The 15,363-nt window shown below is 33.9% G+C and overlaps 1 long non-coding RNA gene across 1 annotated transcript; it reads right to left on the bottom strand.

Moving 5' to 3' along the window:
- Positions 1-3,060: 3,060 nt before the first annotated feature.
- LOC145579309 (uncharacterized) lies at positions 3,061-3,544 on the bottom strand. The gene is made up of 3 exons (XR_014099115.1): positions 3,504-3,544; positions 3,335-3,412; positions 3,061-3,208 (listed from the first exon to the last, which is right to left on the bottom strand). It is a non-coding gene; the product is annotated as an uncharacterized LOC145579309 (long non-coding RNA).
- Positions 3,545-15,363: the final 11,819 nt, after the last annotated feature.

The raw sequence follows: 15,363 nt of genomic DNA, 5'->3' as shown, positions 1-15,363 counted from the left end.
TCATTTAGATTCTACTCATTCTCATTCCCTTCTTTTACTTCTAATTCTAACTCCAACCTTTTGTTTAAAAATTTTCACTCCATTTCCTTCCACCCTCTCTCTCTCTCTCTCTCTCTCTCTCTCTTTCTCCCTCTCTTGCTCATCTAATCTAGTTTCACACTACCTTCCCATCTCTCTTGCTCTCTCTTTCTCCCTCTCTCTCCCTCTCTCTTGCTCATCTAATCTAGTTTCACACTACCTTCCCATCTCTCTCTCTCTCTCTCACACACACACACACACACACACACACACACACACACACACACACACACACACATTTAATCTAGTTTCACACAACCTCATCATGTTTGTCTTTCTCATGCTCATGTAACACACTACATCCTCATGTTTTTCTCTATCTCTTGCTCATATAATCTAGTTTCTCACTACCTCCTCAATGTCTCTATCTCTATCTATCTAACACACTACCTTCTCAATAATGTTTCTCTCTCTCTAACACACTACCTCCTCATCTCTCTCTCTCTCTCTCTCTCTCTCTCTCTCTCTCTCTCTCTCTCTCTCTCTCTTTCTCTCTCTCTATCTATCTATGCTAAAATAAGTAGTAAATTTCTTATCGATGAACAAAGCCCAAGGCCTAAAAAGACAATCAGTGATACTATTAAGAGATTGACTGATGGACGAAGTGAAAATATTTAGCCATGCAACCAACACCTATCACGGGGTATATGTTTGATAAGGAGTGTAGGTGGGATTGAAAAGTTTAGTACCAAACTCTCAAATTCCCATGTTTGTTAAGGGGTAAGGAAAACAGGAGGTTTCTGCTCCACCCAACCATTTCTAGTGTAATTTTGAGATAAGTAATTATCAAGGACACAAATAAAGAAAATTATGATAAAAATTAACAACAAAAAAATATTGGCAATATTAAATTTAGTAGTTTGATTTAGCAATAGCATTAACTACACTCAATTCGTGTTTATTTTTAACTTTTGTTTATAACTTGTGTTTCTTAAGTACACTCAAACCTTAAAATACAAGTTCCAAATTCAAGATACGCTCCAAATCCAAAACCTATCCTTGGGTTTCATTGCTCCTACTCCATTCTTGCGACGAGATTTCAAGACGCTCAACCCATCTTCTTCACGATTGTAAAGTTGATATTTACTTGAATGGAGAATATAGAGTACGTAGTGTTTGTTTCAATGGGTGTAGATTTATTTCATCACCGTTGAAAAATCAAAGTGAAAGAGAATGAAACACCTTAGAGGGGAGAGAGACAACTTGAACATTGAATGGTTAGAGAGTTCAATAGTTGTGAGGAAAAAAATTAATTTGGACTGAAAGGACAATTGCCAAAAAAAAATGGCGAGGGCAAATTCGAAACGACACTAATTGTTTCTAAAATTACGCATACTCTTTTTTTTTTAAAAGGGTTGTAGATATAATACTTGACAAACTACATACGACAAACACATTAAAATTCAAAACAATGGCATCGAATGAAACCAAGTACATAACACACGAATGAGCCAAGACATTTTCCCTCCCCCGCAAGTCAATGGGTTGTTCTACTCCTTCAATACTATTAACTATTTTAAAAAGTTGGTCCAAATAAACCCCAATAAAACTAATTGGAAATTAATTAACTCATATTCCTAGCAATTATAGTAATCAATCCTAAAAAAATTATAAGTTTATAAGTAATATTTTAATACCCAAAAATTCGATTAAAACCGCAAAAGAGGAGATAAAAACCCCTCAAATCCTCCGAAACTCTTAAGTCTTAATCAATCACCAGACTTCATATGTCCTCGATTTAAAATCTAATTATAATCATAAAATCAACTAAAACCCCATTATCTTAGCATAATCTAGCATAATGGGCATTTAATTCCAAGTTTCAAGTTTAAATTCCCCCCCCCCCCCAAAAAAAAGGATATCAAAAATCTCAAGCTCATCAATAGGTTCAACCGCATACTCATCACCGACGATGTATATATCTATAGCAGTAAATTTCCTCAATTTATTATGGGTAATCTAATCCATGCGGTTTAACATGACTTTCTGATTTTATAATTGATTTCAATAGTAGTATTTTTTCGATCCCAAGTATCTCTTTTTTAAGCCAAGAAATATAACCCAGTTCATCCCACACATATAACCCAATTAATCTCACATTATAACCCAAATTACAGGGGGAAAAAAAGCAACAAAAAAATGTACCTTAATTGAGTGTGCAGAAGGCTACGATTCTCCATAGCTTTTTAGATCCATCCCTCTGATTTCAACACAATTAATCTGACATAACAAAAAAGATAACACAAAGAGATATACCCAATATAAAAAAAACAAACATATGAATAACCAACATCAGAGTAACCCTTCGGAAAACATTTCAGCGATATTGATAGGCCGAGAGTAACCCACTGCCCTAACTCTCTGCATTAAGAGACTATGCCATCAATTATCTTGTCCTCTAAGTTATTGGTGAATTACAAAAGCAGGAACCAAGCATATTAAAACAACGGTCCAAACCACGAGTAGAAAAAGCAATCAACAGTGTAGGACAATTTATGAACCTAAGCAAAATAACATAACACATCTCTAATTATTCCGATAAAATACTCAGCATATATGGCACAGCCTACAGAAACAACCAGAACAAGTGCAAATGATAGCTTTCATTACAGCATAAATTTAATCAGATTTATCAAAATTATCAGTGGTAAAAAGCATGTAGGCCATCATTTGTGTTTCTACTTTTACAATCTAGAACTGTTTACTTAGCTTCTATGTTAAGTGATGGGTTACCAGGGAGGGAAAACCCCATATGGTGAGATCCGAGATTTTTTTTAATTCTTCTTAATTTTATCAATTTGGTATTAGAATCCGGATTGCAATTTTTTGTGCTAAGCGACAGCAGATATATTTCCTTCAAAATTCTTAGGTTCATAGTTAACACACATTTACACATGGATTACCTATATTACAGAACGGTGATACTATGATGTGATAAATTTATGGAAAGAGAAATTACGAAACATTTTATAACATACCATTAGACCATGAGTATAGCATGTCAAACCCATACATGAAAGCCTGGTTAGTAAATCTGGTTTTTCTGAACTTCTCCTCAGCTGGATTCTTCACCACATGCCTGCATAGGTAAAAAGTGCTGGAATGCTTTCTTTATGCTGGCATCCTCATCCTGGTTTAGCAATCGTCAACAAAAAATAATAAGAATGAAGGCTATATTGTGAATTTGATATTCATGAAACATGTACATTCAAGAATTAGAGTGCAAACAAGCAAAATCATTGAACACATCATTCACCTTATGATTCTTTTTTAAAGATCGAAGGCACTCTCTCATTTGCTCTGCTTTTGTAATAGGCTTAACTGGCAAAATACTCTGAAAGTTGTATATAAATACATCAAAATAATGGCAAATTCTAAATATATAGATTAACTTCACAGCTATGCCCATCTTAACAAGAACCCACCTTCTTCTCCTTAACAATGGGTTCAGAAGGTTTTGCAGCAATGGGATCTTCTGGAGGCAACCCAAGATTGCATCTTCTTTCATCCTGTGAAACCAAGGGAAAGAAAAATGTCAGGTTACCACTGGTCCTCAATATTCAACTAAATAGATCCAATAATTTTAAGGCTAGAAACTTCAAGATGGCACTTATGATATGCTTGACATAGCATTGAATTAACTCCATTGAAAGAATGTACTGTACCATAACCAAAACACAAATAGATAAACCAAGGCTATAACAAATTACCATCTTATTAGATCATTAAGATCAACCACAAAATACAATCCACCATCTTAAATCACAATATTTTTTCACATAATCCCACAATCAGTAAATGGATTGATATTTAAATTAAAGTGTGTGTTGGTTTTTTTTTTTTTTTTTTTTTTTTTAGTTTTGGGCTGAAATGCTCAATAACACAATTAGAGTCCAAATCACCAAATAAACAGATCAGCCAAAAATTCTATCCGCTATTTTTAATCACATTAATTATTCACATAATACCACAATTGCTTATTGAATTGATGATTGAACTAAAGTGTTTTTTTTTTTGCTGAAATTATCAATAACACACAATCAGAGTCCAAATTATCGTCTAAACACATCAGCCCAAAATTCAATCCACTATCTTAAATCACATTTATCATTCACATAATCCCACAATCACTAAGAGTTTTTTTTTCCATAAATTCTCGATAAAACACAATCAGAGTCCAAATTACCATCAAAACAGATCAGCCAAAGATTCAATCCACACTATCATAAATCACATCAATCATTCACATAATCCCACAATCACCAATAATACGATGCATTGTAGTCTGGACATAGACATCCCTCCCAGATACATACAAACCAACATAAGATTGATGTTAAAATACTTTGACACATATACCCTAGCAACAACACCCTATGCTTTGAAAAAATTCAGCCTTTACTAAGCAATTAGTTCCTGCTTCAAAATGTGATTAAAAAAAGGATGATTATGCTACCAATTCTTCATCAACCCCAAATATTATTGCCATTAGTTTAGTAAAGGTATACTGGGGAGGAGGAGAATAGAAAGTATGATTGAAAGGAGGATACTGATGAAGAAACGAAGGCAAATATCCATAATTGGTGCCATAGAATCCTTTTTTCTCATCTCAGGTCCAATTTTACACAATAAGAAATACTCGAAGATTGGCGTCATATTTGAACTTGGAGTTTTGACACACTCTCAGTTAAGTATTGAATTGAGAAAAGAGAATCAGATCTGTTTGAAATGATTATGGCGGTTGAATCTTTTTTGCGAAATACCATTTTAATAAATACATTTCCCAGAGAGCATTTAGTTACACAAATAAATGAACTAATTAACTAAAACAAATGCGGTATATCAGATAGGTGAATTTCAGGGTAAATAACATTACTTTCACAGGGGTTGTCACTAAAGCACCTTAAGAAGATATATTAGACCACAAACAACCCAATTACCATACCTAAAGAGACTTCTCATCACAAACTCGCCCTCCAAAATAGCCTTGTAGCAATAGCATGCTAGCAACTCAACAACCTTCGCGTATTCTTGTAGCATATATGGATGATATTTTCTTTTGTTTTTCCATATCATTTTAAATCATCCCAGTATCCCACCATTACTACTATGTGCTACTCTTATCATCCATTTTCTACACCCATTGAATGGAATTTTCTTGCTTCAATAATTAAGCATCTAGAGGATTTAACCTTTGCAGCTTGGAGCTAAGATTCAATCACTAAAATGACCACCAAATCATCAGCCTTTACAATCCTTTTTCAGCCAACACATTAGCAACCCAAATTGTCTCAATTATTAAATTAAATTCCATTTTCATAGTTTCATACCTACATTTAAGTATTTGATAAATTTTTTTTACAATCACAGTTCCATTTTAACATTAAAGCGTTCTTCAACACATTAGCAACAAAATTGACTCAATTATCAAAATTCCATTTTCATAGTTTCATCCTAACACTAAGTGTTTTACAACACATTAGCTACCAAATTATACTCAATAATCAAAATTTCATTTTCATATTTTTCGAAAAAAAAAATCATTTTCATAGTTTAATCCTAACATTAAAGGGTTCTGCAACACATTAACAACAAAATTTGACTTAATTATTAAAATAAATTCTTCTCCTAAGGAATATGAAGAGCAAATTTCTAACATGGAAATTTCTCGCTAAAAATAATTCAGTGATAAGAACTAATAGCTCAATAATCCACCTAAGAATAACCCTAAATTGACTATAATGACATTTAAAATAATATCCGATTATAAAGAAAAACAGATCTTACCTCGGAAGCTTCATCAATGGAGGAAAGAAAGCTCACAATTAAGCTTCAATGGAGGAAAAAGGGGTGCACCGTGAAATAGCTCCAAAATCATTTAGGAAATTTAACAAATTCGGAAAATCAAAGCATACTTTATAAATCTTCTTCTCCTTCTACTAACATCCTTTTCAGCTTTCTCTTTGATCTTATTCAGCGCAAACATAATTAATTTAACCTCTCTGAAAATTAATCAGATTTTTTTAATAGCAAAAATTACACAAAGGTGACTCTTAATCCCGACCCTTTACGATAATCCCTAGATTGAGAAGTTCAAATTCGATGATATAATAAAGAAGTCTAACTTGCTTCAATGGAGAAGAAAGCTCAGAAGTCGCTTCAATGGAGAAGAAAGCTCGGATGTCGCTTCAATGGAGAATCCAGAGTACATGTCTAAATGGAGGAGAAAGAAAGGGGTGCATCGTTATGTTGAAAAATCAAAATGAAAGGGAAATGTAGTCAAACAAATGAGTGGAGGTGAGGAAATTCGGGAGAGGAAGAGGAAATTAAGTAATTTTCTTCTTTGTTTTACAGCAGTCAACAAGGGCAACAGGATAAAAAAAGAAATAAAGAAAAAAGGAAAAAAAATAAGCAAGGGTAAAAGAGTCACTACACTGTAGAATTGAAATAGTAACACATGTTGTGGGATTTAAAAGGGAGAGGAATCATTTCAACTATATTTGACATGTCTGCATTGATATTAGCCTTAAGGGGTGATTCCTTAAGCTTAAGCGTTAATTCAGTAAGTGTAACTAAATTATATGTAATTTTAATATTTAACCTATCGCAATTGATACGGGTCATCATGGGTGATTCCTTGACTGAACTGCCGATTTGATAGGTATAAAATGATTCTATGAATTTAATGACGTTTTACATTCAATCGTATCAATATCGATAAATAAGTTGTATTGGGTGATTCCGTCAACTCATTTGTCAAATTGATATTATTTACAAACTATTCTTTTATTTTATATTTATAAAACTCATTATATTACCCTTTTATTATCTAGGTCATTATAGATGAATAATATTATTGGTTTCACTTTTCTTATTTCTTTTATGTCGCTTTTCTGTGAATAAGAACTTTATATATTTTTGTGTCGTGATTTAAATTATTGTTTTAATTATTATTTTTGTAATTATTATTGATATGATATTATTAATTAAGTTTCAATAGTGAAAATTATCTTTTTAAAATGCGTTTTCAACTCGTCTCTCGTTGCATTCCTTTCCTAATCTAGTTTTGGGCCAACTAGAATTTGTTGATGGGTCGGGTTTTCCCTTAACATTTTCATGAATAAATTGATTAAGATAGAATTTTTTAGGACAAATTGGCCGCAACAACACCAACTATGACAAAGGTGCGCGTAGCAGCACAACCTTTCGAGGGTGCACTCAACATCACAAACTATGCACTTGGGTGCACATAACAACATAAATGACATTTGCAAAATTTAGATTTCTTATGAAAGTGAAATCTTAAATATATTTTAATGCTTTTTTGTTTAAATATATATTTGTTTAATTCCATTCTACTTAATTTTTAATCTCACGTAATTAAGTAATAACCATTAAATTGAATTATTTCAAAAAGTTGTCGCCATTATTTTCTATTGTTTGTTTCTTCAATTACTTTTTTTTTACATCTCATGTGATGATTGAATTAGTTTCTCCTCCGTTATCATTAATTTTTTCCCTTTAATTATTCTCTCCCAACCTCCACAATTTAAATAATGTACATCAAAAACAAGAAAATCAATTTTTTTTTTTTTTTTTTTTTTTTTGAATAGACAAGAAAATCAATTTGGCATATTCTAAAATTATTTTTTTAATTAAGTATTTAGAATCATTTTGTGGGGTTTGGTATTAGAAAGTTACCTATGTATCCTGAAATCTTATAAAATAAAGGTATTCAAATGATTATTTTTTTAATTTATCAATTTAGTATTTAACTAAGTGGAAAAGGAAAGGAAACTAAGTCAATCATGTAAGATCGATATTAGAAAAAGTAATTGGAGAAGCGAACAAAGGAAAATAATAGCACAAATTTTTTTTGAAGGAATCCACTTAATAAAATGGTGGAGGTTAAGAAATGCTTAAATGAAAAAATAAAATAGAAGGTAATTTAGTCACGCATGATGGAAAATCATATAAGTTAAAATAATGTTCATTAGTGTTATTTATGCTAATATGTGCACCCAATTACATAGTTTGTGTTGTAGACCGCACCCTTAAAAGGTTGTGCTGCTACACGCACCTTTATCATAGTTGGTGTTGTTGCGGCCAATTTTTCCAATTTTTTATTAGCTTCCTTAATTCCATTCTTAATCCTAAATTAACCATTCAATCAAGCCCAAAAGAAGAGCCTTGAACCGATATATTATGAGGCTTGTTTGTGAGCTTCATTTGAGCCCATTTTGGGCTGATTTACACAGCAGCTTTGAGGGATTAGTGGCTGATCATTTTACCCTAAGTAACCTCCTCTAATCAATGGTAATAACACCTAATTATGGCTGCCCAACTCCTCCTCTTCTCCTTTTATGTACAAAATGAGGCTATCTTTCATCAGTTTTCTTCACCAAAAAAACGTAGCACATCGCTTCCTCTTCCCTTATTCGTTGGTTTCAAAGGTAAATCAAGGGGGAAATCAAATCCTAATATGCTGCTTAAATTTTCTCCAATTCGTGCCCAAATTCCCCCTTTTTCAAAGTGTCAAAATTGAAGAACTTTGGGGGTTTTCAAGGGGCTGCTTGTGCGTGGGTTTAGGGGCTGAATTAGTGGTTTTCCTCACCTCGTGCTAGTCTATAATTTGGTCACGCTTTAAGAGGTAACTAGCCTTTCTTCCCTTAGATTAGAAATGCTAGGTTTTAGGGTTGAATTGATAGGAAGAAATCATGTTAAGGTTAGATTGATTTGTGATTTTCGTTCTTGATATGTATGTCAGATTCAATTAAGGTGATTTTGGGTGTTTTAATCATGTTTTTCATGCTTGAATTACATTACTATCAATCCCTCATTGTTGTGTGATATTTTGATATGGTTATATTAGGTTTTGTGATGGCTTTTGGGCACTAAAAATCAGATTATATAACCTGATTATGAGCGTATAAGAGTGCAATTTCTGTGGTGATTTTTATTCCTGACTTAATTTCAATGATTATATTTCATATTATTGTAGAGAATTGTTTTACGATCGATTTGATATATTTTGGGTAAAATTCGGAGGTCTTTAAGGTCACCAAATGACTAAATTTGTGAGCCAATGCAGTGTTGCTTGTGCTGTTTTGGCCGAGAGTGTAGTAACAGTTTAGGGCATATTAAACTCAAATTTTTGTTATTAATTGAATATTTATCTTTTAGGTTATCATGTTAGGATTGTTATGAGTTTATACCATAGTGAAATTCCATGTTTTTAGGCAAATTGTACCTTTTATATTAGCATGTATTTTGATTCATCAATCTGTTATGGCAGCTTGTGTATCTTTGTTCTTAAGCCTTAAATTAATTATCTTGATTGATTTTATTGCCTAATTTGAATTAGCATCATGTTAGGATATTCCCTTAATTGATTTGGCATGATTTTATATAATTTTGAATAGTTTAAAGTGCCTAAATTAGTGCAACATAGCTGCTGCCCCTAATCTGCTAGGTGTGTGAAAGATGGTGACTTTCAGTTGTGTATTCCTTGATTCCTAAGCGCAAATGTATGTTTAACATGGCCTATTGTGTTTTTAGAGTGTGTACTAAAATGGGCTAAGCTTAGTTTCATGATTAAGGTTGGTTTTGGGGGTGTTTTGTGTGAATGGTACTGCTAGAACCTAAATTGGAGTTGCTGTGTTTATGATTTTATTTAAGCATGTTCTCTCTTGAATTTTAAGTCCAAAATGGTTTTATATGATGCCTATTGAGTGTATGTATGTGCTCTAATTTTTATTTTGCATTTGAAGCATCTTTGGTTGGGTTTTTGTGATGATTTTTGGACTTATATGTTGCCGCCCTGTTTTAATTTTTTAATGAAATTGTAGTTTGGAATTTTGGTTTTATCAAATGAATTAATGGGATTTTTATTATAACTATTATATATTTGCTGAAATTATATTTGAAATAAGTGATGTGTGAATTTTTGGGTATTATAAACCCCAAAGTAAAATATTTTGATGTGTGTTGAATGTGTGAGTTGTAATTGTAATGTCGATGTCGTAATGCTTTAGAGAAGAATAACACTGTCTTTAGCATTACTTCGCCAAGAGTTGTGAATCCACTTAATTATTGATTCCAATAATTAATTATATTCCCGAACTCAGATGATACCTTTTGTGATTTATTACGGTGAAATGTATTTTTAAATCGGAGTTTCAATTGAATTAAGGAAATATGATTTTCATATGCAGTTTGAATTGAGTGTAAGACCATTTGGGCTTCTCCGCAGATTTCCAAGTGAAATATATTATATTAAGTATTTTAAATGATTTTTGAATTATGTGTGGGGCCATAGTCGGGTGTGAGGCCGAGTTGCTTCCTGATGGTTAATGAACATGCTAACTACCTGGATTGCGAGTCTTAGGTAGCTCAACCTGGATTAATTGTTGTCGTCCGGGGGTGTATAAGACCTTATAGGCATCTACCCATAACCGTGAGTTGGCCAATCTTAGACACGGTCTCTGCGAAATGACCGGGGGTTCGTCCTGACAAACCTTAGGAAGTGGATTGCGAGGCCACTAATGTTCCCTCCATGCCAGTTCTGCTGTTTTGAATGTTTTGAGTTTGAAATATTGAAACTATGAAATTATTACTTAATTTGAAGCTTATATAAATTATGATTGAAATTAAGTGTTTTAATATCAATTTCTTATTTTAAGTTTATTGCAACATATTTTATAGTTTTATGGTTTGATGGTTTTAAGTGATTTCATTTGAGTTTACAAGTTGTTTGTGATTGTGGTTTCTTTCTATTAATTTAAGTCTAAAATTTTATATTTCTAATTTGAGGGAGAACTGCTAGTTGCTCCCCACTGATTGTGGAACGTTGTTGTAATTTGCAGGTTCATCTATCTGTTTATTTGATCTATGTGATGTTGGGTTGGGAATTCTGAGTTTAGAAACCAACATTTGGGCTTGTATGCCTTTGTTGTTAGTTGTTTGTTTAAGTGCTTTGAATTTGGTTTAGTTTGATTTCAGTTTGGCAGATAAGGGTTGTTCTGCCCTTGGCTTTTGAATGTAATTGATTTTCTTATGTTTAAGTTCATTTGTTTTTTTTTTCTTCACTTAGTTTGCGCTTAGGTTAAAACAACTTCTTGGATGTTTGAATGACTTAAATTTAACTTTTAGACCTTGGTAAAGCTTGACTTTGCCAGTCGAAGTTAAGTAGCCTCCCGTTCAGGCGTAATTCCGCTAACGCTTCCAGTTCTACTAGATTGTGAAGTATATTATTTTAACCGATTAGTATATATTATAAATGGATATTTTATTATCTAATAATTTTTTTTGAATAAAATTATAATTCAATTTGTACATCTGAAATGTTGGTGTTTTATCGAAAATAAAACTCTAAACTAATTATTTTATCCTAAAATTCTATCCAAATTGAATTTTAAACTAACAATTTAAACAAAACTCATTACTCGTATGGAAATGAATTATTTAATATATCATATCATATAATTAATATATAAAGCTAAACTTTTAGTCATGCTACGAGACAACGATTGTAATACCCCTCATGATTGCTTTAAAGGAGTTTGATATACTACTCATATAAACAAGATGCATCTTCCTTTTAGGGAGCTCATATGCTAAGAATACTCCATAGTTAAACGTGCTTGACTGGGAGTAGTCTTGGGATGGGTGACCTCCTGGGAAGTTTTCTCGGGGTGCGCATGAGTGAGAACAAAATGCGCCGGAAGGACTCGTGTTGGTTTGTGGGGACAGTTGTTGGCCCTCGATGCGCATTTCGTGACAATAGGCCCCTCCCTAATCTGTTTGGGGTCGGGGTGTTACAAATGGTATCAGAGCAACCCTGCGACCGCGTGCTGACCGTGGATAATTAATCCTATGTCAGTCACTTAGCGGGAGAGAATTCCGGGGCCATATGGCCATAGCCAGACTGGATGTAACACTTTGGCTACCCAGTTGCCATTAGGCGTAATACTGGAGTCCCTAGCTTTCCAGGCGCAACGAGGGCGTTGCCGTTCTCAAGTGGGGGTGTATGTAATACCCCTCATGATTGCTTTAAAGGAGTTTGATATACTACTCATATAAATAAGATGCATCTTCCTTTTAGGGAGCTCATATGCTAAGAATACTCCATAGTTAAGCGTGCTTGGCTGGGAGTAGTCTTGGGATGGGTGACCTCCTGGGAAGTTTTCTCGGGGTGCGCATGAGTGAGGACAAAATGCGCCGGAAGGACTCGTGTTGGTTTGTGGGACAGTTGTTGGCCCTCGATGCGCATTTCGTGACAATAGGCCCCTCCCTAATCTGTTTGGGGTCGGGGTGTTACAACGATACTTGGCTTTTCAACTTTTCGCTAAGTCTTGCGCCACGTTGGCAACAACTAATATTATTATGAAACGTAGGTCCATTTGGATATATTTATAGGAATTAAAAAGTTGTATTTTTTTAATAGGATAAAAACTAGGATAAAAAAAAAGTTAAATTAGAGTTTTATTTTCAATAAAAAATGGATAGTTTTGTAGGATAAAAATTGTTGGTTTAGAGTTTTATTTCCGATAAAATACCTATATTTCATAGGTATAAGATTAATTATTAGTTTATCCCGATCACGAGACAATGACACTTGTCGTTTAGCCATGCCACGAGACAACGACACTTGGCTTTTCAACTTTTCGCCAAAGTGTCGCGCCACATTAGCAACAACTAATCTTAGTATGTGTAGGCGTCATACGAAGCACGAAGCGCTCCTACGTTAAGCATAGTGGTGAATATGCTTAAGACTCATAAGAAGTGAGAATTAACATATACGATTAGGAGCAAGGAAAGTAGGTAGCCGCCAACAAGTTTTTGAGGAACTTGTAAATCGTTCACGGATCATAAAAGACAACCACGAATAAAGGGAGATTGATAGGCAACAACGATTGACCCGTGAAGATTCATAATCCATGAGATTACTAACTCCATATGGTTCGGAACCACAAAAGGAGGATCGGCGATGATGGTACGAAGTGAGACATGGAGTTACATTCGCCTATAATGGCCTCTACTCAATTCTTATAGTGAAAAGTAATTCCTGCGATCCAAAGGCATTCAAACAAAGATTTAATTTGCTCCAAACTATTATTATGCTAAATTGGTTGAATGTTAATGCACATATAATTCTATAATATTGTGTTCAATTCGATTAAACAACAAGATTAAAAAGGAAACTAAACCGGTTGTCCAAATTATCTTATTAGGCATGATTTTCAATTACATATTCCCTTTAAACATGCAATATGGTGATCATAATAATAATAATAATAATAATAATAATAATAGAAACGAAAATTAATATTGGAAGCAATTTAACAATAATCACAACAATTACTCTACAGCAACATATTGAGAAATCGTTAGAAATATAATAGGAACAAAAGGAACATAATTCCTTACTTTAATTTAGTTTTCTTGCAACTACAAAACAACAAACATGTTAATAACTTCAAGGAAAAATAATAATAATTAACAGAAATTAATTCAAAATGGAATAGAGTTGATTTGGGGCCAAACCCTCAAACAATTCTACCTTTCATGCCTTGGTTTAAGTACGGAACTTTGGGTTAAGTACGGACTTCGAGGAGTGCTTAGGGGATGCATTTTTGAAGAATAGGGTGACTAGTAATTAGGCTCAAGCAAGAGAGGGAAAATAGAATGTTTGTTGGTGTAGAGGGAGAGAGAATGATTTTTGGTGTCCAAAAAGAAAGATAGAATGATTTTTAGTCCCTCGAAACTGAGGAAATTAGCCTCGTATTTATAGAGAAAATATGTGGGATGAAGCACGGAACCCTAGAAGTGAAGTCGCCGTGGAGGAAAGCCCAGAAAAAAATAATACCATGACACGGTACAGAGTGCCGTGCCACGTCACGTATTGTCGTGGTGCGGTAAATTCCTGTGTTTTACGCGTTTTAAAAACTATGATAACTTTTGATCTATTACTAGGAATAAGGTATATAACATATAGTTGGAAATATTATCAAGTCTACTTTCCAACCCAATTAGAATCAGGTCAAAATAATTAGTAGATTTTAAGATATGGCCGTTTTAGTGCAAGGGTGTCGGTTTTGGGTCGAGTTTTAGTGTTTTGCTCATATCTTTTTTGTTTTAGATCGGAATTGGGCTTATGATATGTCGTTGAAAACCTTTTTTCAAGGCCTATCCAACCAAATAATATTTGGAACAAAATTATAGGGCCATAAAATCAGTTTAGCTCGGTTTTGTGACGTGGATACGAAAAGAGGAAAATAAGTTATGGTTTTGGGAATTGGGCTAAGAATTGGGTTGGTTTATGAAATGTATTGAATGTAATATGGATTTAAGCACTCCAAAAAATTAAATAATCAACCCGACCAATAACGTCGGTGAAAGGTTGTTCATCTTCGGGTTTTGTTTTGGGGAGACATTTTTAGGTGTCTACAGAAGCCCCCACTTTCACTGAGTTTGTAGAAACTTAAGTTACAAAAATGATAGTTAAAGTAGTCGATAGGGACGGAGAATGATTTAAGACGTCTCTGATCCTAAACCACTCTGTATACGCCGATACCTATAGAACATCGTTAGTTCCACATATAAAAGAGTAAGAGATAAAATACGTATTTGACACCAGTACATGGCAACAAACACGTTTGGTGGCTTCCTACGCCTCGAGAAATTCCGCGGATGTTATTTTTTCACGCCTCGGGAATAATGTTAGATGATGATTTTTCCACACCTCGGGAATGTTGTTAGATGATGTTTCCACGCCTTGGGAACGCTGTTAGATGACGATTTTTCCCCGTCTCGAGAATGTTGTTAGATGATGTTTCCACGCCTCGGGAACGCTGTTAGATGATGATTTTTCCTCGCCTAGAGAATGTTTTTAGATGATGATTCCACGCCTCGGGAACGCTGTTAGATGATATAATTGCTGACTTATACGCGTCGAGAGGATCGACAATTTTCTACTCTTTATGAAAAACTAGTGATTTAATATAGTTTCCCCGTCTCGGGAAAATCTATCGTGGGCTACTTCGCTTCGTGTAGCACACAAAGTGAAATTCCATACTCCGGGAATAACACTAAACGTCCACGCCTTGGGACATAATCGCTAACTTCTTCATCTTGAGAGGTAGCAGCGACCGACAATTTTCTACGCCTTGTGAAAAACTTGTCTGATAGGAGATAGTTTCCTCGCTTCGGGAGTCCTATCGTGAGCTACTCTGCTTCGAGAAGCCTATTGAATAATGATCATTGAGTATTTAAAGAATGATGATG

The sequence above is a fragment of the Chenopodium album genome, chromosome 14 (genome assembly GCF_948465745.1).
Source record: "Chenopodium album chromosome 14, dcCheAlbu1.1, whole genome shotgun sequence".
Taxonomy (NCBI): domain Eukaryota; kingdom Viridiplantae; phylum Streptophyta; class Magnoliopsida; order Caryophyllales; family Amaranthaceae; genus Chenopodium; species Chenopodium album.
Note: the sequence above shows the minus strand (reverse complement) of the source record. Positions and strands in the feature narration are given on the sequence as shown.